This window comes from Pongo abelii, chromosome 9, assembly GCF_028885655.2.
Source record: "Pongo abelii isolate AG06213 chromosome 9, NHGRI_mPonAbe1-v2.0_pri, whole genome shotgun sequence".
Taxonomy (NCBI): Eukaryota; Metazoa; Chordata; class Mammalia; order Primates; family Hominidae; genus Pongo; species Pongo abelii.
This window is the reverse complement of record NC_071994.2, coordinates 76,924,323-76,948,668: the sequence shown is the minus strand read 5'-3', so window position 1 is coordinate 76,948,668 and position 24,346 is coordinate 76,924,323. Positions and strand designations below refer to the sequence as shown.

At 39.9% G+C, this 24,346-nt stretch overlaps 1 protein-coding gene across 18 annotated transcripts in view; it reads left to right on the top strand.

Moving 5' to 3' along the window:
- XRRA1 (X-ray radiation resistance associated 1) overlaps window positions 1–24,346 on the top strand; it is a 103,272-nt gene that overhangs the window by 43,527 nt on the left and 35,399 nt on the right. The window lies entirely within an intron of this gene.

The following is a 24,346-nucleotide window of genomic DNA, read 5'->3' as shown; positions in this document are numbered from 1 at the left end:
TGCAGTGAGCTATGATCACACCACTGCCCTCTGGCCTGGATGACAGAGCGAGACCCTATCTCTATAAAAAATTAGCTGGGTGTGATGGCATGCACCTGTAGTCCTGGCTACTGGGGGCTGAGGCAGGAGGATCCCTTGAGCCTGTAGTGAGCTATGATCACGCCACTGCTCTCCAGCCTGGGCAGCAGAGTGAGACCCTGTCTCTACAAATAATAATAGTAACAACTTAATAAAGGGCGCACTTATGTTATTCAGATTCTCCCTAAAATAATTTTCTGTCTACTTGGTGCGTTAACTTTGGAAATAGGTATATTAAAGTCTATCCCCACTGTTGTAGATTTGTCAGTATCTCCTTGCATTTCTGGCATTTTTTTTTTACTGTGAAGTTGGTTTGGTTCTCTGTTATTAGGTTTGTGACTTTTATCTTGGTAAGTTGTGTATTTTAATCGTCGTAAAATATCCCAGGTAGATAAATAATTTTGGTTTTGACTTGGGCCTCTATTTTGTTTGATATGAATATTTATTTTAGGATATCTTAAAAACAATATAGTACTGCATATTTTTCCTTATATGCGTCTTAATGAGTCTTTTTTCATAGAAGCATTTAACTCACATCGTGATTATTAATACATTTCAGCTTATTTCTACCATTAGTGTGTTTTCTATTTACCTATGCTTTTTCTTTTTTTTCTTCTTGTGAGCACTAAGTTTTCTTTCAATTCCAATCTTTTCACTAATTGTTTAAAGCAAGAAATCTCATGTCTATATCTCTAATGGTTACCCTAAAACTTTTTTTTATTTTTAGAGACAGGGTCTCACCCTATCACCCCAGGCTGAAGTGCAGTTACACGATCGTGCTCAAACTGTATTGTTGAACTCTGGGGCTCAAGTGATCCTCCTGCCTCAGCCTCCCAAGTAGCTGGGACCACTGCACCTGGCTATTACCCTAAAACTTTTAATTCATATTTTAAAACTCACTTTTGTCTATCAGCACCTAGAATCAACCAAATACATGTCTTCTTTTTTAATAAGAAAATTTTAATATGCATCTGTCTATGCCACCCTACTCCCATCACTTCCCATAATGTAATAAACTCTAACAATAATTTAGATTGGTTTTAATTTTTAAAATTATATACCAATGATTCTTTAGACTGAAAGATTGAACCTCATCCTTAGGTTCTTTATCATGTGTACATATGTATAACTTAGGAGCAGAGACTTCTGTTTACAATACAACTCAGGTCCTAATACAGTATAATTTTTAATCTCTTCAAAGTTCTTCTTACTCTCTTATTTTTTTTCCTTCATCCTTAATTCCTACTCCCATTTCCTATTTTCATATAAATGTCTACTCTTATCTTGGATATATTTTCCTGGATATATGTATTTATCTTTGTAAAATATATATTATTTTGTGTGTAATGTGTTTGTAATTTACATAATGGTAATATGGTCTTGAGCTCTTTCTGTTACTTGATTTTTTCAGTCAACATTGTTTTTAAGACCTTTCCTTCTTGCTGTATGTCCGTCTAGTTATTGGCTTTTTATTTTATTTTATTTTTTTGAGACGGAGTCTCGCTCTGTTGCCCAGGCTGGAGTGCAATGGCGCGATCTCCGCTCACTGCAAGCTCTGCCTCCTGGGTTCTCGCCATTCTCCTGCCTCAGCCTCCTGAGTTCCTGGGACTACAAGTGCCCGCCACCATGCCCGGCTAATTTTTTGTATTTTTAGTAGAGACAGGGTTTCACCATATTAGCCAGGATGGTCTCGATCTCCTGACCTCATGATCTGCCTGCCTCAGCCTCCCAAAGTGTTGGGATTACAGGCATGAGCCACCGTGCCCGGCCTAGTTATTGACTTTTAACTAATGCATAGTATGCTACAATATATGCTCTAAACACATTTCACACATCTCTTCCCTTACTGATGAACACTTAGGTTGCTTATAACTCTCTTACTACAAATGGTGCTACAATGAACAACCTTGTGAACATCTTTTGCATATATCACTGTGCCAGGGTTTTCCTGGAGTATTTACCCAGAAGTGGGATTGATGGATGACAGAGTATATGTATATGTAGTTTTAAAAATTGCCACCTGATTGTTCTTCAAAATAGTTGCTTCAGTGTACACTCATACAAGTAGTACATAAGGGTTCTTGTCTTCCTATGTCCTTATCAATACTTGGTATTATCTTACTTTATCGTTTTTCTAAGTTTTATTATTCTGGCAGGTGTAAAGTGATATTTATCTTTAAAAACTTTTTAATTTATAATTTTTGTTGGTACATAGTAGATGTATATATTTATGGGGCACATGAGATATTTTGGTACAGGCATGTAATATACTCTTTTAGTTATTTTTAAATGTACAATTAAAGTATCATTGACTATAGTCCCCCTGTTGTGCTACCAAATACTAGGTCTTATTCATTCTTTCTATTTTTTTTGTACCAGTTAACCATCCCCACCTCTCCCCCAGACCCCCACTTTCCTTCCCAGCCTCTGGTAACCATCTTTCTACTCTCTGTGTCCATGAGTTCAATTGTTTTGACTTTCAGATCCCACAAATAAGTGAGAATATGCAATTTTTGTCCTTCTGTGCCTGGCTTATTTCACTTAACATAGGGACCTCCAGTTCCATCCATGTTCTTGCAAATGATAGAATCTCATTCTTTTTAATGGCCGAATAGTACTCCATTGTATATATGTACCACATTTTCTTTATCCATTCATCTGTTGATGGATATGTAGGTTGCTTCCAAATCTTGGCTATTGTGAACACTGCTGCAGCAAACATAAGAGTGCAGATATCTCTCTGATATACCGATTTCCTTTCTTTTGGGTATGTACTCAGCATTGGGATTGCTGGATCATATGGTAGCTCTATTTTTAGTTTTTTGAGGAACTTCCAAACTATTCTTCATAGTGGTTGTGCCAATTTACATTCCCAGCAACAGTGTATGAGGGTTCCCTTTTCTCCACATCCTCACCAGCATTTGTTATTGCCTGACTTTTGGATAACAGCCATTTTAACTAGGGTGAGATGATATCTCATTGTAGTTTTGATTTGCATTTCTCTGATGGTCAGTGATGTTAAGAACCTTTTGATATACCTGTTTTCCATTTGAATGACTTCTTTTGAAAAATGTTTATTCAGATCTTTTGCCCATTTTTTAGTCAGATTATTAGATTTTTCCCTGTGGAGTTGTTTGAGCTCCTTATATATTCTGATGATTAATCCCTTGTCAGATGGGTAGTTTGCACATTTCTCCCATTCTGTGGGTTGTCTCTTTGTTGATTGTTTCCTTTGTTGTACAGAAGCTTTTTAACTTGATGTGATCCCATTTGTCTATTTTTGCTTTGGTTGCCTGTGCTTGTGAGATATTACTACTCAAGAAAATTTTGCCCAGACCAGTGTCCTGGAAAGTTTCCTCAATGTTTTCTTGTAGGTGTTTCACAGTTTGAGGTCTTATGTTTAATTCAAATAAAAGGCAAGAGATGGAGTCAAGTTTAATTCTTCTGCATATGGATATCCTGTTATCCCAGAACCATTTATTGAAGAGACTGTCTTTTCCTCAATGTATGTTCTTGACACCTTTGTCGAAATGGGTTAACTGTAGGTGTGTGGATTTATTTCTAGGTTCTCTATTCTGTTCCATTGGTCTATGTGTCCATTTTTATGCCAGTACCATACTGTTTTGGTTACTATAGCTTTATAGTATAATTTGAAGTCAGGTAATGTGATTCTTCTAGTTTTGTTCTTTTTGCTCAGGATAGATTTGGCTATTCTGGGTCTTTTGTGGTTCCATATAAATTTTAAGATAGTTTTGTTCTATTTCTGTGAAGAATGTCATTGGTATTTTGTAGGGATTGTATTGAATCTCTAGAATGCTTTCAGTACTATGGACATTTTAACAATATTGATTCCTCCAATCCATGAACATGGGATATCTTTCCATTTTTATGTGTCCTCTTCAATTTCTTTCATTGGTGTTTTATAGTTTTTATTGTAGAGATCTTTTACTTCTTTGGTTAATTCCTAGGTATTGAATTTTATTGGTGGCTATTGTAAATGGGATTCCTTTTTTATTTCTTTTTCAGATTGTTCACTGTTGGCATATAGAAATGCTACCAATTTTGTATGTTGACTTCGAGTCCTGAAACTTTACTGAATTTGCTTATCAGTTCTAATCATTTTTTGGTGGAGTCTTTAGGTTTTTCCAATATAAGATCATATCACCTGCAAACAAGGATAATTCAACTTCCTCCCTTCCAGTTTGGATCCCCTTTATTTCTTTCTCTTGTTTGATTGCTCTAGCTAAGACTTCCAGTAATCAGTTGAATAATGGTGGTAAAAGTGGGCATCCTTGTCATGTTCCAGATATAAGAGGAAAGGCTTTCAGTTTTTCCCCATTTAGTACGATACTAACTATGTGTCTGTCATATATAGCTTTTAATATGTTGAGGTGTGGTCCTTCTATACCTGGTTTTTTGAGGGTTTTTATCATGAAGGGATGTTGAACTATGTCAAATGCTTTTTCAGCATCAATTGAAATGATCATATGGTTTTAGTCCTTCATTCTGTTGATGTGGTGTATCACATTGATTGATTTGTGTGTGTTGAAACATCCTTGCATCCCTGGGATAAATCCCACTTGGCCATAATTAATGATTTTTTTTTTCTTGAGATGGAGTTTCACTCTTGTTGCCAAGGCTGGAGTGCAATGGCACGATCTTGGCTCACCGCAGCCTCCACCTCCCGGGTTCAAGTGATTCTCCTGCCTCAGCCTCCCAAGTAGCTGGGATTACAGGCATGTGCCACCACACCTGGCTAATTTTGTATTTTCAGTAGACACGGGGTTTCTCCATGTTGATCAGGCTGGTCTTGAACTCCCGACCTCAGGTGATCCACCCACCTTGGCCTCCCAAAGTGCTGGGATTACAGGCATGAGCCACTGCGCCCGGCCGATGAATGATCTTCTTAATGTACTGTTGAATTTGTTTTGCTGGTATTTTGATGAGGATTTTTGCATCAATATTCATCAGATATATTGGCCTGTATTACTATTTTATTTATTTATTTTATTGATTTTTTCGAGACAGAGTTTCACTTTTATTGCCCAGGCTGGAGTGCAGTGGCGCTTTCTTGGCTCACTGCAACCTCCGCCTCCTGGGTTCAAGAGATTCTCCTGCCTCAGCCTGCCGAATAGCTGGGATTACAGGTGCCTGCCACCACGCCTGGCTAATTTTTTGTATTTTTAGTAGAGACGGGGTTTCACCATGACGGCCAGGCTGGTCAGTATTATTTTTTTTTAATGTGTCTTTGTCTGGTTTTGGTATCAGGGTAATGCCGGCCTCATAGAATGAGTTTGGAAGTATTCCCTCCTCCTTTATCTTTCTGAACAGTTTGAATAGGATTGGTATTAGTTCTTTAAATGTTTGGTAGAATTCAGCAGTGAAGCCATGATGTCTCAGCCTTTTCTTTACTGGGAGACTTTTTATTATGGCTTCAATCATGTTACTTGTTATTGGTCTGTTTAGGTTTTGAATTTCCTCATAGTTCAATCTTGGTAGATTGTATATGTCTAGAATTTATCCATTTCTTCTAGATTTTCCAATTTATTGGCATATAGCTGCTCATAGTAGCCACTTATGATCCTCTGAATTTCTTCAGTAACAGCTGTAATATCTCCTTTTTTATCTCTGATTTTATTTATTTGGGTCTTCTCTTTTTTTCTTAGTCTAACTAAAGGTTACTGAATTTTGTTTATCTTTTCAAAAAACCAACTTTTTGTTTCATTGGTCTTGTGTAATGTTTGCCTCATTTCGAATTCATTTATTTGTGCTCAGATATTTATTGTCTCTTTTCTTCTACTACTTTTGGGTTTGGTTTGCTCTTGCTTCTCTAGTTCTTTAAGATGCATCATTAGGTTATTTATTTGAAGTTTTTCTAGTTTTTTATGTAGGCACTTGGAGCTATAAATTTTCCTATTAGTACTGTTTTTGCTGTATCCTATATGTTTTCGTATGTTGTGTCCATTATCATTTGTTTCAAGAAATTTTTAAAATTTCCATCTTAATTTCTTCATTGATCCACTGGTCATTTAGTAGCATATTGTTTAATTTCTATGTGTTTGTATAGTTTCCAAAATTTCTCTTATCATTGATTTCTAATTTTATTCCATTATGGTCAGAGAAGATGTTTGATATTATTTCAAGATTTTAAAAAAATGTTTTAAGACTTATTTTGTGACCTAACATATGGTCTGTACTTGAAAATGATACATGTGCTAAGGATAAAAATGTGTATTCTGAAGCCATTGGATGAAATGTTCTGTAAATATCTATTAAGTCCATTTTTTCTATGATGCAGATTAAGTCCAATGTTTCTTTGTTGATTTTCTGTCTGGGAGATCTGTCCAATGCTGAAAGTGGGGTGTTGAAGTCTCCAGCTATTACTGTGTTGGATTCTATCTCCAATAATACATGCTTTATATATCTGGGTTCTCCAGTGTTGGGTGCATATATATTTGTAATCAGTGTATCTTCTTGCTGAATTGACCCCTTTATCATTATATAATTATCTTCTTTGTCTTTTTAATTATCTTCTTAAAGTTTTTGTCTTGAAATCTATTTTGTCTGATATAAGTATAGCTATTCCTTCCCCTTTTTGGTTTCCACTTGCATGGAATATCTTTTTCCATCCCTTTATTTTTAGTCTATTTGTGTCTTTTTAGATGAGGTGTGTTTCTTGTAGGCAGCAAATTACTGGGTCTTGTTTTTACATCCATTTAGCTACTTTGTCTTTATTGCAGTTTAGTTATTTACATTTAATGTTATTATTAAGCAGGGACTTACTCCTGCCATTTTGTTGTATTTTGTTGTTGTTTTGTGGTCTTCTCTTCCTTCTTTCCTTCTTGTCTTCCTTTTACTGAAGGTGATTTTCTCTGGTAATATGTTTTAATTTCTTGCATTTTATTTTTTGTGTATCCATCGTATATTTTTTGATTTGAGGTTGCCATAAGGCTTGCAAATACTATCTTATAACCCATTATTTTAAACCAATGACAACTTAACACTGATTGCACAAACACACCACGAGAAAACTAACAAAAACTCAACACTTTAACTTTGTCCCCCCACTTACTAACTTTTTGTTGTTTCTATTTATGTCTTGTTATACTGTCTACGTCTTGAAAAGTTGTAATTATTATTTTTTATTGGTTCATCATTTAGCCTTTCTACTTAAGTCAAGAGAAGTTTACACATGACCACTACAGAGTTATGCTATTTTGTGTTTTTCTGTGTGCTTAGTATTACCAGTGAGTTTTGGACCTTCAGATGATTTCTTCTTGCTCATTAACATCCTTTCTTGAGACTGAAGAACTTCCTTTTGCATTTCTTGTAGGACATATCTTGTGTTAATGAAATCCCTCAGCTTTTGTTTTTTTTTTTTTTTTCTTTTCATTATTATTATTATTATTATTATTATTATAGTTTAGGCTCTATGGTACATGTGCGCAACGTGCAGGTAAGTTACATATGTATACATGTGCCATGCTGGTGCGCTGCACCCACCAACTCGTCATCTAGCATTAGGTATATCTCCCAATGCTATCCGTCCCCCCTCCCCCCACCCCACAACAGTCCCGGAAGTGTGATGTTCCCCTTCCTGTGTCCATGTGTTCTCATTGTTCAATTCCCACCTATGAGTGAGAATATGCGGGGTTTGGTTTTTTGTTCTTGCGATAGTTTACTGAGAATGATGATTTCCAATTTCATCCATGTCCCTACAAAGGACATGAACTCATCATTTTTTATGGCTGCATAGTATTCCATGGTGTATATGTGCCACATTTCCTTAATCCAGTCTATCATTGTTGGACATTTGGGTTGGTTCCAAGTTATTTGCTATTGTGAATAATGCCACAATAAACATACGTGTGCATGTGTCTTTATAGCAGCATGATTTATAGTCCTTTGGGTATATACCCAGTAATGGGATGGCTGGGGCAAATGGAATTTCTAGTTCTAGATCCCTGAGGAATCGCCACACTGACTTCCACAAGGGTTGAACTAGTTTACAGTCCCACCAACAGTGTAAAAGTGTTCCTATTTCTCCACATCCTCTCCAGCACCTGTTGTTTCCTGACTTTTTAATGATCGCCATTCTAACTGGTGTGAGATGGTATCTCATTGTGGTTTTGATTTGCATTTCTCTGATGGCCAGTGATGGTGAGCATTTTTTCATGTGTTTTTTGGCTGCATAAATGTCTTCTTTTGAGAAGTGTCTGTTCATGTCCTTCGCCCACTTTTTGATGGGGTTGTTTGTTTTTTTCTTGTAAATTTGTTGGAGTTGATTGTAGATTCTGGATATTAGCCCTTTGTCAGATGAGTAGGTTGCGAAAATTTTCTCCCATTTTGTAGGTTGCCTGTTCACTCTGATGGTAGTTTCCTTTGCTGTGCAGAAGCTCTTTAGTTTAATTAGATCCCATTTGTCAATTTTGGCTTCTGTTGCCATTGCTTTTGGTGTTTTAGACATGAAGTCCTTGCCCATGCCTATGTCCTGAATGGTAATGCCTAGGTTTTCTTCTAGGGTTTTTATGGTTTTAGGTCTAACATTTAAGTCTTTAATCCATCTTGAATTGATTTTTGTATAAGGTGTAAGGAAGGGATCCAGTTTCAGCTTTCTACATATGGCTAGCCAGTTTTCCCAGCACCATTTATTAAATAGGGAATCGTTTCCCCATTGCTTGTTTTTCTCAGGTTTGTCAAAGATCAGATAGTTGTAGATATGTGGCATTATTTCTGAGGGCTCTGTTCTGTTCCATTGATCTATATCTCTGTTTTGGTACCAGTACCATGCTGTTTTGGTTACTGTAGCCTTGTAGTATAGTTTGAAGTCAGGTAGCGTGATGCCTCCAGCTTTGTTCTTTTGGCTTAGGATTGACTTGGCGATGCGGGCTCTTTTTTGGTTCCATATGAACTTTAAAGTAGTTTTTTCCAATTCTGTGAAGAAAGTCGTTGGTAACTTGATGGGGATGGCATTGAATCTGTAAATTACCTTGGGCAGTATGGCCATTTTCACGATATTGATTATTCCTACCCATGAGCATGGAATGTTCTTCCATTTGTTTGTATCCTCTTTTATTTCATTGAGCAGTGGTTTGTAGTTCTCCTTGAAGAGGTCCTTCACATCCCTTGTAAGTTGGATTCCTAGGTATTTTATTCTCTTTGAAGCAATTGTGAATGGGAGTTCACTCATGATTTGGCTCTCTGTTTGTCTGTTATTGATGTATAAGAATGCTTGTGATTTTTGTACATTGATTTTGTATCCTGAGACTTTGCTGAAGTTGCTTATCAGCTTAAGGAGATTTTGGGCTGAGACAATGGGGTTTTCTAGATATACTATCATGTCATCTGCAAACAGGGACAATTTGACTTCCTCTTTTCCTAATTGAATACCCTTGATTTCCTTCTCTTGCCTAATTGCCCTGGCCAGAATTTCCAACACTATGTTGAATAGAAGTGGTGAGAGAGGGCATCCCTGTCTTGTGCCAGTTTTCAAAGGGAATGCTTCCAGTTTTTGCCCATTCAGTATGATATTGGCTGTGGGTTTGTCATAAATAGCTCTTATTATTTTGAGATACGTCGCATCAATACCTAATTTATTGAGAGTTTTTAGCATGAAGGGTTGTTGAATTTTGTCAAAGGCCTTTTCTGCATCTATTGAGATAATCATGTGGTTTTTGTCTTTGGTTCTGTTTATATGCTGGATTACATTTATTGATTTGCGTATATTGAACCAGCCTTGCATCCCAGGGATGAAGCCCACTTGATCATGGTGGATAAGCTTTTTGATGTGCTGCTGGATTCTGTTTGCCAGTATTTTATTGAGGATTTTTGCATCAATGTTCATCAAGGATATTGGTCTAAAATTCTCTTTTTTTGTTGTGTCTCTGCCAGGCTTTGGTATCAGGATGATGCTGGCCTCATAAAATGAGTTAGGGAGGATTCCCTCTTTTTCTATTGATTGGAATAGTTTCAGAAGGAATGGTACCAGCTCCTCCTTGTACCTCTGGTAGAATTCGGCTGTGAACACATCTGGTCCTGGACTTTTTTTGGTTGGTAAGCTATTGTTTATTGCCACAATTTCAGATCCTGTTATTGGTCTATTCAGAGATTCAACTTCTTCCTGGTTTAGTCTTGGGAGGGTGTATGTGTTGAGGAATTTATCCATTTCTTCTAGATTTTCTAGTATATTTGCGTAGAGGTGTTTGTAATATTCTCTGATGTTAGTTTGTATTTCTGTGGGATTGGTGGTGATATCCCCTTTATCATTTTTTATTGCATCTATTTGATTCTTCTCTCTTTTTTTCTTTATTAATCTTGCTAGCCGTCTATCAATTTTGTTGATTCTTTCAAAAAACCAGCTCCTGGATTCATTGATTTTTTGAAGGGTTTTTTGTGTCTCTATTTCCTTCAGTTCTGCTCTGATTTTAGTTATTTCTTGCCTTCTGCTAGCTTTTGAATGTGTTTGCTCTTGCTTTTCTAGTTCTTTTAATTGTGATGTTAGGGTGTCAATTTTGGATCTTTCCTGCTTTCTCTTGTGGGCATTTAGTGCTATAAATTTCCCTCTACACACTGCTTTGAATGCATCCCAGAGATTCTGGTATGTTGTGTCTTTGTTCTCGTTGGTTTCAAAGAACATCTTTATTTCTGCCTTCATTTCGTTATGTACCCAGTAGTCATTCAGGAGCAGGTTGTTCAGTTTCCACGTAGTTGAGCGGTTTTGAGTGAGATTCTTAATCCTGAGTTCTAGCTTGATTGCACTGTGATCTGAGAGATAGTTTGTTATAATTTCTGTTCTTTTACATTTATTGAGGAGAGCTTTACTTCCAAGTATATGGTCAATTTTGGAATAGGTGTGGTGTGGTGCTGAAAAAAATGTATATTCTGTTGATTTGGGGTGGAGAGTTCTGTAGATGTCTATTAGGTCTGCTTGGTGCAGAGCTGAGTTCAATTCCTGGGTATCCTTGTTGACTTTCTGTCTCGTTGATCTGTCTAATGTTGACAGTGGGGTGTTAAAGTCTCCCATTATTAATGTGTGGGAGTCTAAGTCTCTTTGTAGGTCACTCAGGACTTGCTTTATGAATCTGGGTGCTCCTGTATTGGGTGCATATATATTTAGGATAGTTAGCTCTTCTTGTTGAATTAATCCCTTTACCATTATGTAATGGCCTTCTTTGTCTCTTTTGATCTTTGTTGGTTTAAAGTCTGTTTTATCAGAGACTAGGATTGCAACCCCTGCCTTTTTTTGTTTTCCATTTGCTTGGTAGATCTTCCTCCATCCTTTTATTCTGAGCCTATGTGTGTCTGTGCACATGAGATGGGTTTCCTGAATACAGCACACTGATGGGTCTTGAGTCTTTATCCAGTTTGCCAGTCTGTGTCTTTTAATTGGAGCATTTAGTCCATTTACATTTAAAGTTAATATTGTTATGTGTGAATCTGATCCTGTCATTATGATGTTAGCTGGTTATTTTGCTCGTTAGTTGATGCAGTCTCTTCCTAGTCTCGATGGTCTTTACATTTCGGTATGATTTTGCAGTGGCTGGTACCGGTTGTGCCTTTCCATGTTTAGCGCTTCCTTCAGGAGCTCTTTTAGGGCAGGCCTGGTGGTGACAAAATCTCTCAGCATTTGCTTGTCTGTAAAGTATTTTATTTCTCCTTCACTTATGAAGCTTAGTTTGGCAGGATATGAAATTCTGGGTTGAAAATTCTTTTCTTTAAGAATGTTGAATATTGGCCCCCACTGTCTTCTGGCTTGTAGGGTTTCTGCCGAGAGATCCGCTGTTAGTCTGATGGGCTTCCCTTTGATGGTAACCCGACCTTTCTCTCTGGCTGCCCTGAACATTTTTTCCTTCATTTCAACTTTGGTGAATCTGACAATTATGTGTCTTGGAGTTGCTCTTCTCGAGGAGTATCTTTGTGGTGTTCTCTGTATTTCCTGAATCTGAATGTTGGCCTGCCTTGCTAGATTGGGGAAGTTCTCCTGGATAATATCCTGCAGAGTGTTTTCCAACTTGTTTCCATTCTCCCCTTCACTTTCAGGTACACCAATCAGACGTAGATTTGGTCTTTTCACATAGTCCCACATTTCTTGGAGGCTTTGCTCGTTTCTTTTTATTCTTTTTTCTCTAAACTTCCCTTCTCGCTTCATTTCATTCATTTCATCTTCCAGGGCTGATACCCTTTCTTCCATTTGATCACATCGGCTCCCGAGGCTTCTGCATTCTTCACGTAGTTCTCGAGCCTTGGTTTTCAGCTCCATCAGCTCCTTTAAGCACTTCTCTGTATTGGTTATTCTAGTTATACATTCTTCTAAATTTTTTTCAAAGTTTTCAACTTCTTTGCCTTTGGTTTGAATATCCTCCCGTAGCTCGGAGTAATTTGATCGTCTGAAGCCTTCTTCTCTCAGCTCGTCAAAGTCATTCTCCGTCCAGCTTTGTTCCGTTGCTGGTGAGGAACTGCGTTCCTTTGGAGGAGGAGAGGTACTCTGCTTTTTAGAGTTTCCAGTTTTTCTGCTCTGTTTTTTCCCCATCTTTGTGGTTTTATCTACTTTTGGTCTTTGATGATGGTGATGTACAGATGGGTTTTTGGTGTGGATGTCCTGTTAGTTTTCCTTCTAACAGACAGGACCCTCAGCTGCAGGTCTGTTGGAGTACCTGGCTGGCCGTGTGAGGTGTCAGTCTGCCCCTGGTGGGGGGTGCCTCCCAGTTAGGCTGCTCGGGGGTCAGGAGTCAGGGACCCACTTGAGGAGGCAGTCAGCCCGTTCTCAGATCTCCAGCTGCATGCTGGGAGAACCACTGCTCTCCTCAAAGCTGTCAGACAGGGACATTTAAGTCTGCAGAGGTTACTGCTGTCTTTTTGTTTGTCTGTGCCCTGCCCCCAGAGGTGGAGCCTACAGAGGCAGGCAGGCCTCCTTGAGCTGTGGTGGGCTCCACCCAGTTCAAGCTTCCAGGCTGCTTTGTTTACCTAAGCGAGCCTGGGCAATGGCGGGCGCCCCTCCCCCAGCCTCGCTGCCGACTTGCTGTTTGATCTCAGACTGCTGTGCTAGCAATCAGCGAGGCTCCGTGGGCGTAGGACCCTCTGAGCCAGGTGCGGGCTATACTCTCCTGGGGCACCGTTTCCTAAGCCTGTCGGAAAAGCGCAGTATTCGGGTGGGAGTGGCCCGATTTTCCAGGTGCCGTCTGTCACCCCTGGAAAGGGAACTCCCTGACCCCTTGCGCTTCCCGAGTGAGGCAGTGCCTCGCCCCTGCTTTGGCTGGCGCACAGTGCACTCACCCACTGACCTGCGCCCACTGTCTGGCACTCCCTAGTGAGATGAACCCGGTACCTCAGATGGAAATGCAGAAATCACCCGTCTTCTGCGTCGCTCGCACTGGGAGCTGTAGACCTGAGCTGTTCCTATTCGGCCATCTTGGCTCCTCCCCCAATCCCTCAGCTTTTGTTTGTCTGGAAAGGTTTTTATTTCTCCTTCATGCTTAAAGAATATTTTCACTGGGTCTACTATTCTGGGGTTAAAGTTTTTTTTTTTTTCTTTTTTTTTTTTTTTAGCAGTTTAAATGTGTCATGCCACTCTCCCCTGGCCTGTAAGGTTTCCACTGAAAAGCCTCCTGCCAGATATATTGGTGCTCCATTGTATGTTGTTTCTTATCTCTTACTGCTTTTAGGATCCTTGACCTTTGGGAATTTGATTATTAAATGCCTTGAAGTAGGCTTCTTAGGCTTAAATCTACTTGGTGTTCTATAACTTTCTTATGCTTGAATGTTGGTATCTTTCTCTAGGTTTGGGAAGTTCTCTGATATTATCCCTTTGAATAAACTTTCTATCCCTATCTCATGTTCTACCTCCTCTTTAAGGCCATTAGATTTGTGCTTTTTAAGGCTATTTTCTGGATCTGGTAGGCATACTTCACTGTTTTTTTATTCTTTTTTCTTTTGTCTTCTCTGAGTATTTTCAAATAGTCTGTCGAGCTCACTAATTCTTCTGCTTGATCCTTTCTGCTCTCAAGAGACTGATGCATTCTTTAATATATCAATTACATTTTTCAGCTCTAGAATTTCTGCTTGATTCTTTTTAATTATTTTGATCTCTTTATTAAATTTATCTGATAGAATTCTGAATTCCTTCTTTGTGTTATCTTGAATTTCTTTGAGTTTCCTCAAAATAGCTGTTTTGAATTCTCTGTCTGAAAGGTCATACATCTCTGTTTCTCCAGGATTGGTCCCTGGTGCCTTATTTAGTTCATTTGGTGAGGTCATGTTTTCCTGGATCATGTTGACACTCTTAAATGTCTTTGGTGATTTACTGTAGTCATCATAATCTGGGCTTATTTGTGCTTGTCCTTCTTGGGAAGGCTTTCCAGGTATTTGAAGGGACTTGGACCCCAAGCCCAATAATGCTGTGATTTTTGCAAACTTGTACATATACCACCTTGGTTGTCTTAGGTAAGATCTGGAAGAATTCTCTGGATTACCAGGCGGAGACTCTTGTTCTTGTCCCTTACTTTCTCCCAAACATGGAATCTCTCTCTGTTCCAAGCCATCTGAAACTGAGGATGCGGTGATTCAAGCACCCCTGTGGCCCCCACCACTGGTGCTGTGTCAGACCTGAAGCCAACACAGCACTGGGCTTTGTCCAGTGCCCTTCCCTTCAGGTTGGCAAGTTTCCGCAGCCCTGGGCACGTCCAGAGATGCTGTCTGGGAGCTAGGGAGTGGAGTCAAGCACCTTAGCAATTTACACGATATTCTATTCTACTGCAGCTAAGCTGGCACTCAAACCATAGTACAAAGTCCTTCCCACGCTTCCCTCCCCTTTCCACAGGCAGAGGAGCCTCTCTGTGGCTACCACCACCAGTTCATGGGGGTTTCTGTCAGGCCACTGACAATATTTGCTTAAAGCCCAAGGGATCTTCCCTCAGCTTGTGGTAAATGCTACCAGGCCTGGGTCTCACCCTTCAGAGCAGTGGACTCCCCTCTTGCCCAGAGTGGGCCCAGAAATGCTGTCCAGGAACCTAGGTCTGGACTCAGAGACCTTAAGAGCCTGCTTGTTGCTTTACCTTACTGTGGCCGAGCCAGTGCCAATGGTGCAAGACAAAGTCTCTTTTACTTTTCCCTCTGCTTTTCTCAAGCTTCTGTTTGAGTCTTTCACCATAGCCACTACATCTGGAAATGTGCTCCATCACCTCTGAAGCCAGGACATCTCAGGCCTTAAGGCCCATAGTGTACTCCCTCAGTATTGCTGCTGGTTATTCAGGGCCAAAGGGCTCTTTAGTCAACAGGGGATGAATCTTGCCAGGACTAGGTCCTTCCCTTCAAAGCAGCAGGTTCCCTTTTGGCCCAGGGTGTGTTTAGAAATGTTGTCAGGGAGCTAGGGTTATCAAGGGCCAGGTGATGAATCCTGCCAGGACTGAGTTCTTCCCTTGAAAGTAGTTTTCCCTTTTGGCCAAGAGTGTGTTTATAAATGTCTAAGAACGAGGGCCTGGAATGAGGCCTCACAAGTCTTCCCAGTGCCCTATCCTGTGCCTAAGCTGGTATCCAAGATATAAGACGAAATCTTTACTTGCTCTCCTCTTAAGTAGAAGGAAGGAGACACTTTTATTGCTGTGAACTGCGCTGCCTGGGGTTAGGGGAGGGGTGGCACAAGCACTCCCTTAGCTGTGCCAGCTGGTGTCTCCCTAGGTCACGTGCCACCCTAGTTCACTGACTCTAAGCCTAGCCTAACACTAGGAGTTGCCTAAGAATTACAGCTCTTGTGTCCTAGATTGCCTTTCAAGTTTATCTAGAACTCCAGAGCACTTCAGCCAATGGTGGCAAGGCTGGCCAAGAAACTTCAGTTCCAACAGCTGAAATGGGTGATTCCCCTCTGGCTAGGGGCTAGTCCAAATTCTGCCTCTGTGTACCAGCACTAGCTGAGCCCAGCATGGCTTTATTCTTTGCTGCGACAGGGCAGCGTGGAGTTCAATGTAAGGTCCCTCAGTTGCTGTGCTCTCCATCCCCAAAATGCACAGATTCTGTCTCTGCACCACATGGCTTCTGCCAGGGATTGGAGGAGGAGTGGCATTGGTGATTTAAGACTGTCTCTCCTGCCCTCCTCAATACCTCTTTCAATGATGTGAAGTTAAAACCAGTTACTGTGATTGCTCACCTGAGTTTTTGTTCTTGTGATAGTGCTATTCAGTGTGTAGATAGTTGTTAAAATTTGGTTTAGGGGACGGGGGTACAAATGGTGTAGGCTTCTATTCTGCCATCTTGCTCTGCCCTCTTTGGTTACTGATATTTGTTTTAATGTGCACTTTTCTATCTGCTGTCAGTGTTAAGGATTCTCCATTTACTTAGCTATTTGGTTTTCTGCTTCTATGAATTGGTATTTCATATCCCTGGACAGTTTTATATCTTCTTTTATTACTACCTATGTTAATTTTATCTATAATAGTATAGATGACATTTTTAAGAGAAAAATCTTAATTTTTTAATCTTTTATTTTATTTTGGGTTCAAGGGTTGATATGGTTTGGCTGTGTCCCCACTCAAATCTCATCTTGAATTGTAATCCCCATAATCCCCACCCAGTGGGAAGTCATTGGATCATGGTGGCAGTTCTCCCCATGTTGTTCTCATGATAGTGAGTTCTCATTAGATCTGATAGTTCTGTAAGTGTTTGGCAAGTTTCTTCTTCATTCATTCTCTCGCCTGCCACCTTGTGAAGAAGGTGCCTGCCTCCCCCTCACTTTCTGCCATGATTGTAAGTTTCCTGAGACCTCCTCAGCCATACAGAATTGTGAGTCAATTAAACCTCTTTTCTTTATAAATCACTCAGTCTCAGGCAGTTCTTATAGCAATGTGAGAACGGACTAACATGGGGTACATGTACAAGTTCATTATATAGGTAAATTGCATCTCATGGGGGTTTGATGTACAGAGTATCTCATCACCCAGACAATAAGAATAGTACTGGACAGGTAGTTCTTCAGTCCTCACCCTTTACCCACCCTCTACCCTCAAGTAGATCCTGGTGCCTGTTTTTCTTTTCTTTGTGTTAATATGTACTTGATGTTTAGCTCCCACTTATAAGTGAAAACATTCAGTACTTGGTTTTCTATTCCTGTGTTAATTTTCTTAGGATAATGGTCTCCAGCTCATCCACGTTTCTGCAAAGGACATGATTTCATTCTTTTTTTTTTATGGCTACATAGGATTCCATCGTGTATATGTATCACACCAAAATATGTACATTTTCTTCATCCAGTCTACCATTGATTGGTATTTAGGTTAATTCCATGTCTTTGTTATTGTGAATAGTGCTGCGGTGAACATACATGCGCATATATCTTTGTAATAGATTGATTTATATCCCTTTGGGTATATATCCAATAATAGTATTGCTGGATCCAATAGTAATTCTGTTTTTAAGTTCTTTCGGAAGTTGCAAAACTGCTTTCCACAATGGCTGAACTAATTTATATTTCCACCAGCAGTGTATAAGCCTTCCCTTTTCTCCAGAACTTTGCCAGCATCTGTTGTTTTTTTGACATTTTCATAATAGTCATTCTGACTGGCGTACATGATATTAATATCTCATTATGGTTTTGGTTTGCATTTCTCTAATGATTAGTGATGTTGAGCATTTTTTCATATGCTTGTTGGCAGGATGTATGTCTTCTTTTTTTTTTCTTTTGAAGTCTTCATTTATTTATTTATTTTTTATTTTTTCATTTTTTATCATACTTCAAGTTTAAGGGTACATGTGCACAACGTGCAGGTTAGTTACATATGTATACATGTGCCATGTTGGTGTGCTGCACCCATTAACTCATCATTTAACGTTAGGTATATCTCCAAATGCTATCCCTCCCCCTCCCCCACCCCACAACAGGCCCCGGTGTGTGATGTTCCCCTTCATGTGTCCATGTGTTCTCATTGTTCAATTCCCACCTGTGAGTGAGAACATGCAGTGTTTGGTTTTCTGTCCTTGCGATAGTTTGCTGAGAATGATGATTTCCAGCTTCATACATGTCCCTACAAAGGACATGAACTCATCATTTTTTATGGCTGCATAGTATTCCATGGTGTATATGTGCCACATTTTCTTAATCCAGTCTATCATTGTTGGACATTTGGGTTGGTTCCAAGTCTTTGCTATTGTGAATAGTGCCACAATAAACATACGTGTGCATGTGTCTTTACAGCAGCATGACTAATAATCCTTTGGGTATATACCCAGTAATGGGATGGCTGGGTCAAATGGTATTTCTAGTTCTAGATCCCTGAGGAATCGCCACACTGACTTCCACAACGGTTGAACTAGTTTACAGTCCCACCAACAGTGTAAAAGTGTTCCTATTTCTCCACATCCTCTCCAGCACCTGTTGTTTCCTGACTTTTTAATGATCACCATTCTAACTGGTGTGAGATGGTATCTCATTGTGGTTTTGATTTGCATTTCTCTGATGGCCAGTGATGATGAGCATTTTTTCATGTGTCTTTTGGCTACATAAATGTCTTCTTTTGAGAAGTGTCTGTTCATATCCTTTGCCCACTTTTTGATGGGGTTGTTTGTTTTTTTTCTCGTAAATTTGTTTGAGTTCATTGTAGATTCTGGATATTAGCCCTTTGTCAGATGAGTAGATTGCAAAAATGTTCTCCCATTCTGTAGGTTGCCTGTTCACTCTGATGGTAGTTTCTTTTGCTGTGCAGAACCTCTTTAGTTTAATTAGATCCCATTTGTCAGTTTTGGCTTTTGTTGCCATTGCTTTTGGTGTTTTAAACATTAAGTCCTTACCCTTGCCTATGTCCTGAATGGTATTGCCTAGGTTTTCTTCCAGGGTTTTTATGGTTTTAGGTCTAACGTTTAAGTCTTTAATCCATCTTGAATTAATTTTTGTATAAGGTATAAGGAAGGGATCCAGTTTCAGCTTTCTACATATGGCTAGCCAGTTTTCTCAGCACCATTTATTAAATAGGGAATCGTTTCCCCATTTCTTGTTTTTGTTAGGTTTGTCAAAGATCACATGGTTGTAGATATGCGGCATTATTTCTGAGGGCTCCGTTCTGTTCCATTGGTCTATATCTCTGTTTTGGTACCGGTACCATGCTGTTTTTGTTACTGTAGCCTTGTAGTATAGTTTGAAGTCAGGTAGCGTGATGCCTCCAGCTTTGTTCTTTTGGCTTAGGATTGACTTGGCGATGCGGGCTCTTTTTTGGTTCCATCTAAACTTTAAAGTAGTTTTTTCCAATTCTGTGAAGAAAGTCATTGGTAGCTTGATGGGGATGGCATTGAATCTATAAATTACCTTGGGCAGTATGGCCATTTTCACAATACTGATTCTTCCTATCCATGAGCATGGAATGTTCTTCCATTTGTTTGTATCCTCTTTTATTTCATTGAGCAGTGGTTTGTAATTCTCCTTGAGGAGGTCTTTCACATCCCTTGTAAGTTGGATTCCTAGGTATTTTATTCTCTTTGAAGCAGTTGTGAATGGGAGTTCACTCATGATTTGGCTCTCTGTCTGTTATTGGTGTATAAGAATGCTTGTGATTTTTGCACATTGATTTTGTATCCTGAGACTTTGCTGAAGTTGCCTATCAGCTTAAGGAGATTTTGGACTGAGACGATGGGGTTTTCTAGATATACAATCATGTCATCTGCAGACAGGGACAATTTGACTTCCTCTTTTCCTAATTGAATACCCTTTATTTCCTTTTCCTGCCTGATTGTCCTGGCCAGAATGTCCAACACTATGTTGAATAGGAGTGGTGAGAGAGGGCATCCCTGTCTTGTGCCAGTTTTCAAAGGGAATGCTTCCAGTATTTGCCCATTCCATATGATATTGGCTGTGGGTTTGTCATAGATATCTCTTATTATTTTGAGATACGTCCGATCAATACTTAATTTATTGAGAGTTTTTAGCATGAAGGGTTGTTGAATTATGTCAAAGGCCTTTTCTGCATCTATTGAGATAATCATGTGGTTTTTGTTATTGGTTCTGTTTATATGTTGGATTATGTTTATTGATTTGCGTATGTTGAAGCAGCCTTGCATCCCAGGGATGAAGCCCACTTGATCGTGATGGATAAGCTTTTTGATGTGCTGCTGGATTCGGTTTGCCAGTATTTTATTGAGGATTTTTGCATCGATGTTCATCAGGGATATTGGTCTAAAATTCTCTTTTTTTATTGTGTCTCTGCCAGGCTTTGGTATCAGGATGATGCTGGCCTCATAAAATGAATTAGGGAGGATTCCCTCTTTTTCTATTGATTGGAATAGTTTCAGAAGGAATGGTACCAGCTCCTCCTTGTACCTCTGGTAGAATTCAGCTGTGAATCCATCTGGTCCTGGACTTTTTTTAGTTGGTAAGCTATTAATTATTGCCTCAATTTCAGATCCTGTTATTGGTCTATTCAGAGATTCAACTTCTTCCTGGTTTAGTCTTGGGAGGGTGTATGTGTTGAGGAATTTATCCATTTCTTCTAGATTTTCTAGTTTATTTGCGTAGAAGTGTTTATAGTATTCTCTGATGGTAGTTTGTCTTTCTGTGGGATCAGTGGTGATATCCCCTTTATCATTTTTTATTGCATCTATTTGATTCTTCTCTCTTTTCTTCTTTATTAGTCTTGCTAGCGGTCTGTCAATTTTGTTGATCTTTTCAAAACACCAACTCCTGGATTCATTGATTTTTTGAAGGGTTTTTTGTGTCTCTATTTCCTTCAGTTCTGCTCTGATCTTAGTTATTTCTTGCCTTCTGCTAGCTTTTGAATGTGTTTGCTCTTGCTTCTCTAGTTCTTTTAATTGTGAGGTTAGGGTGTCAATTTTAGATCTTTCCTGCTTTCTCTTGTGGGCATTTAGTGCTATAAATTTCCCTCTACACACTGCTTTGAATGTGTCCCAGAGATTCTGGTATGTTGTGTCTTTGTTCTCGTTGGTTTTAAAGAACATCTTTATTTCTGCCTTCATTTCATTGTGTACCCAGTAGTCATTCTGGAGAAGGTTGTTCAGTTTCCATGTAGTTGAGCGGTTTTGAGTGAGATTCTTAATCCTCAGTTCTAGTTTGATTGCACTGTGGTCTGAGAGACAGTTTGTTATAATTTCTGTTCTTTTACATTTGCTCAGGAGTGCTTTACCTCCAACTGTGTGGTCAATTTTGAAATAAGTGCAGTGTGGTGCTGAGAAGAATGTATATTCTGTTGATTTGGGGTGGAGAGTTCTGTAGATGTCTATTAGGTCTGCTTGGTGCAGAGCTGAGTTCAATTCCTGGATATCCTTGTTAACTTTGTCTCATTGATCTGTTTAATGTTGACAGTGGGGTGTTAAAGTCTCCCATTATTATTGTGTGGGAGTCTAAGTCTCTTTGTAGATCTCTAAGGACTTGCTTTATGAATCTGGGTGCTCCTGTATTGGGTGCATATATATTTAGGATAGTTAGCTCTTCTTGTTGACTTGATCCCTTTACCATTATGTAATGTCCTTCTTTGTCTCCTTTGATCTTTGTTGGTTTAAAGTCTGTTTTATCCAAGACTAGGATTGCAACCCCTGCCTTTTTTTGTTTTCCGTTTGCTTGGTAGATCTTCCTCCATCCCTTTATTTTGAGCCTATGTGTGTCTCTGCACGTGAGATGGATTTCCTGAACACAGCACACTGATGGTTCTTGACTCTTTATCGAATTTGCCAGTCTGTGTCTTTTAATTGGAGCATTTAGCCCATTGACATTTAAGGTTAATATTGTTATGTGTGAATTTGATCCTGTCATTATGATGTTAGCTGGTTATTTTGCTCGTTAGTTGATGCAGTTTCTTCCTAGCCTCGATGGTCTTTACAATTTGGCATATTTTTGCAGTGGCTGGTACCGGTTGTTCCTTTCCATGTTTAGTGCTTCCTTCAGGAGCTCTTTTAGGGCAGGCCTGGTGGTGACAAAATCTCTCAGCATTTGCTTGTCTGTAAAGTATTTTATTTCTCTTTCACTTATGAAGCTTAGTTTGACTGGATTTGAAATTCTGGGTTGAAAATTCTTTTCTTTAAGAATGTTGAATATTGGCCCCCACTCTCTTCTGGCTTGTAGAGTTTCTGCTGAGAGATCCGCTGTTAGTCTGATGGGCTTCCCTTTTTGGGTAACCCGACCTTTCTCTCTGGCTGCCCTTAACATTTTTTCCTTTATTTCAACTTTGGTGAATCTGATAATTATGTGTCTTGCAGTTGCTCTTCTCGAGGAGTATCTTTGTGGAGTTCTGTGTATTTCCTGAATTTGAATGTTGGCCTGCCTTGCTAGGTTGGGGAAGTTCTCCTGGATAATATCTGCAGGATAATATCCTGCAGAGTGTTTTACAACGTCAACGGAAAGTGTTTTCCCCGTCACTTTCAGGTACACCAATCAGACATAGATTTGGTCTTTTCACATAGTCCCATATTTCTTGGAGGCTTTGTTTCTTTTTATTGTTTTTTCTCTAAGTTTCTCTTCTTGCTTCATTTCATTCATTTGATCTTCCATCACTGATACCCTTTCTTCCAATTGATCAAATCGGCTACTGAGGCTTGTGCATTCGTCACATAGTTCTCGTGCCATGGTTTTCAGCTCCATCAGGTCCTTTAAGGACTTCTCTGCATTGGTTATTCTAGTTAGCCATTCATCTAATTCTTTTTCAAGGTTTTTAACTTCTTTGCCATGGGTTCGAACTTCCTCCTTTAGCTCGGAGTAGTTTGATCGTCTGAAGCCTTCTTCTCTCAACTCGTCAAAGTCATTCTCCATCCAGCTTTGTTCCATTGCTGGTGAGGAGCTGCGTTCCTTTGGAGGAGGAGAGGCACTCTGATTTTTAGAGTTTCCAGTTTTTCTGCTCTGTTTTTTTCCCATCTTTGTGGTTTTATCTACCTTTGGCCTTTGATGATGGTGACGTACAGATGGGGTTTTGGTGTGGATGTCCTTTCTGTTTGTTAGTTTTCCTTCTGACAGTCAGGACCCTCAGCTGCAGGTCTGTTGGAGTTTGCTGGAGGTCCACTCCAGACCTTGTTTGCCTGGGTATCAGCAGTGGAGGCTGCAGAACAGCAGATATTGGTGAACAGCAGATGTTGCTGCTTGATCGTTCTTCTGGAAGTTTTGTCTCAGAGGAGTACCTGGCCATGTGAGGTGTCAGTCTGCCCCTACTCAGGGGTGCCTCCCAGTTAGGCTACTCGGGGGTCAGGGACCCACTTGAGGAGGCAGTCTGTCCATTCTCAGATCTCCAGCTGCGTGCTGGGAGAAACACCACTCTCTTCAAAGCTGTCAGACAAGGACATTTAAGTCTGCAGAGGATTCTGCTGCCTTTTGTTTGGCAATGTCCTGCCCTCAGAGGTGGAGTCTACAGAGGCAGGCAGGCCTCCTTGAGTTGCGGTGGGCTCTACCCAGTTCGAGCTTCCCGGCTGCTTTGTTTACCTACTCAAGCCTCAGCAATGGTGGGCGCCCCTCCCCCAGCCTCACTGCTGCCTTGCAGTTTGATCTCAGACTGCTGTGCTAGCAATGAGTGAGGCTCCTTGGGCGTAGGATCCTCCAAGCCAGGCGTGGGATCTAATCTCCTGGTGTGCTGTTTGCTAAGACCGTTGGAAAAGCGCAGTATTAGGGTGGGAGTGACCCAGTTTTCCAGGTGCTGTCTGTCACCCCTTTCTTTGACTAGGAAAGGGAATTCCCTGACCCCTTGCGCTACCTGGGTGAGGCAATGCCTCACCCTGCTTCGGCTCACACTCGGTGTGCTGCACCCACTGTCCCGCAGCCACTTTCCAACACTCCCCAGTGAGATGAATCTGGTACCTCAGTTGGAAATGCAGAAATCACCCGTGTTCTGCATCACTCACACTGGGAGCTGTAGATTGGAGCTGTTCCTATTTGGCCATCTTGGCTCCACCCCCCTATGTCTTCTTTTGAAAAGTATCTGTTCATGTCCTTTGCCTGCTTTTTAATGGGGTTGTTTTTTGCTTATAAATTTAAGTACCTTATAGATTCTGGATAGTAGACCTTTGTTGGATGCATAGTTTGAAAATATTTTCTCCGATTCTATACTTTATCTGTTTACTCTGTTGATAGTTTCCTTTGCTCTGCAGAAGCCCTTCAGTTTAATTGGGTCTCATTTGTCAATTACTGTTTCTGTCACATTTGCTTTTGGCATCTTTGTCATGGACTCTTTGCCCAGTCCTATGTCCAGAAGTGTATTTCCTAGGCTATCTTCCAGAGTTTTTATAATTTTAGGTTTTACATTTAAGTCTTTAATGCATCCTGAGTTTGTTTTTGTAGATGGTGTAAGGAAGGGGTTCAGTTTCA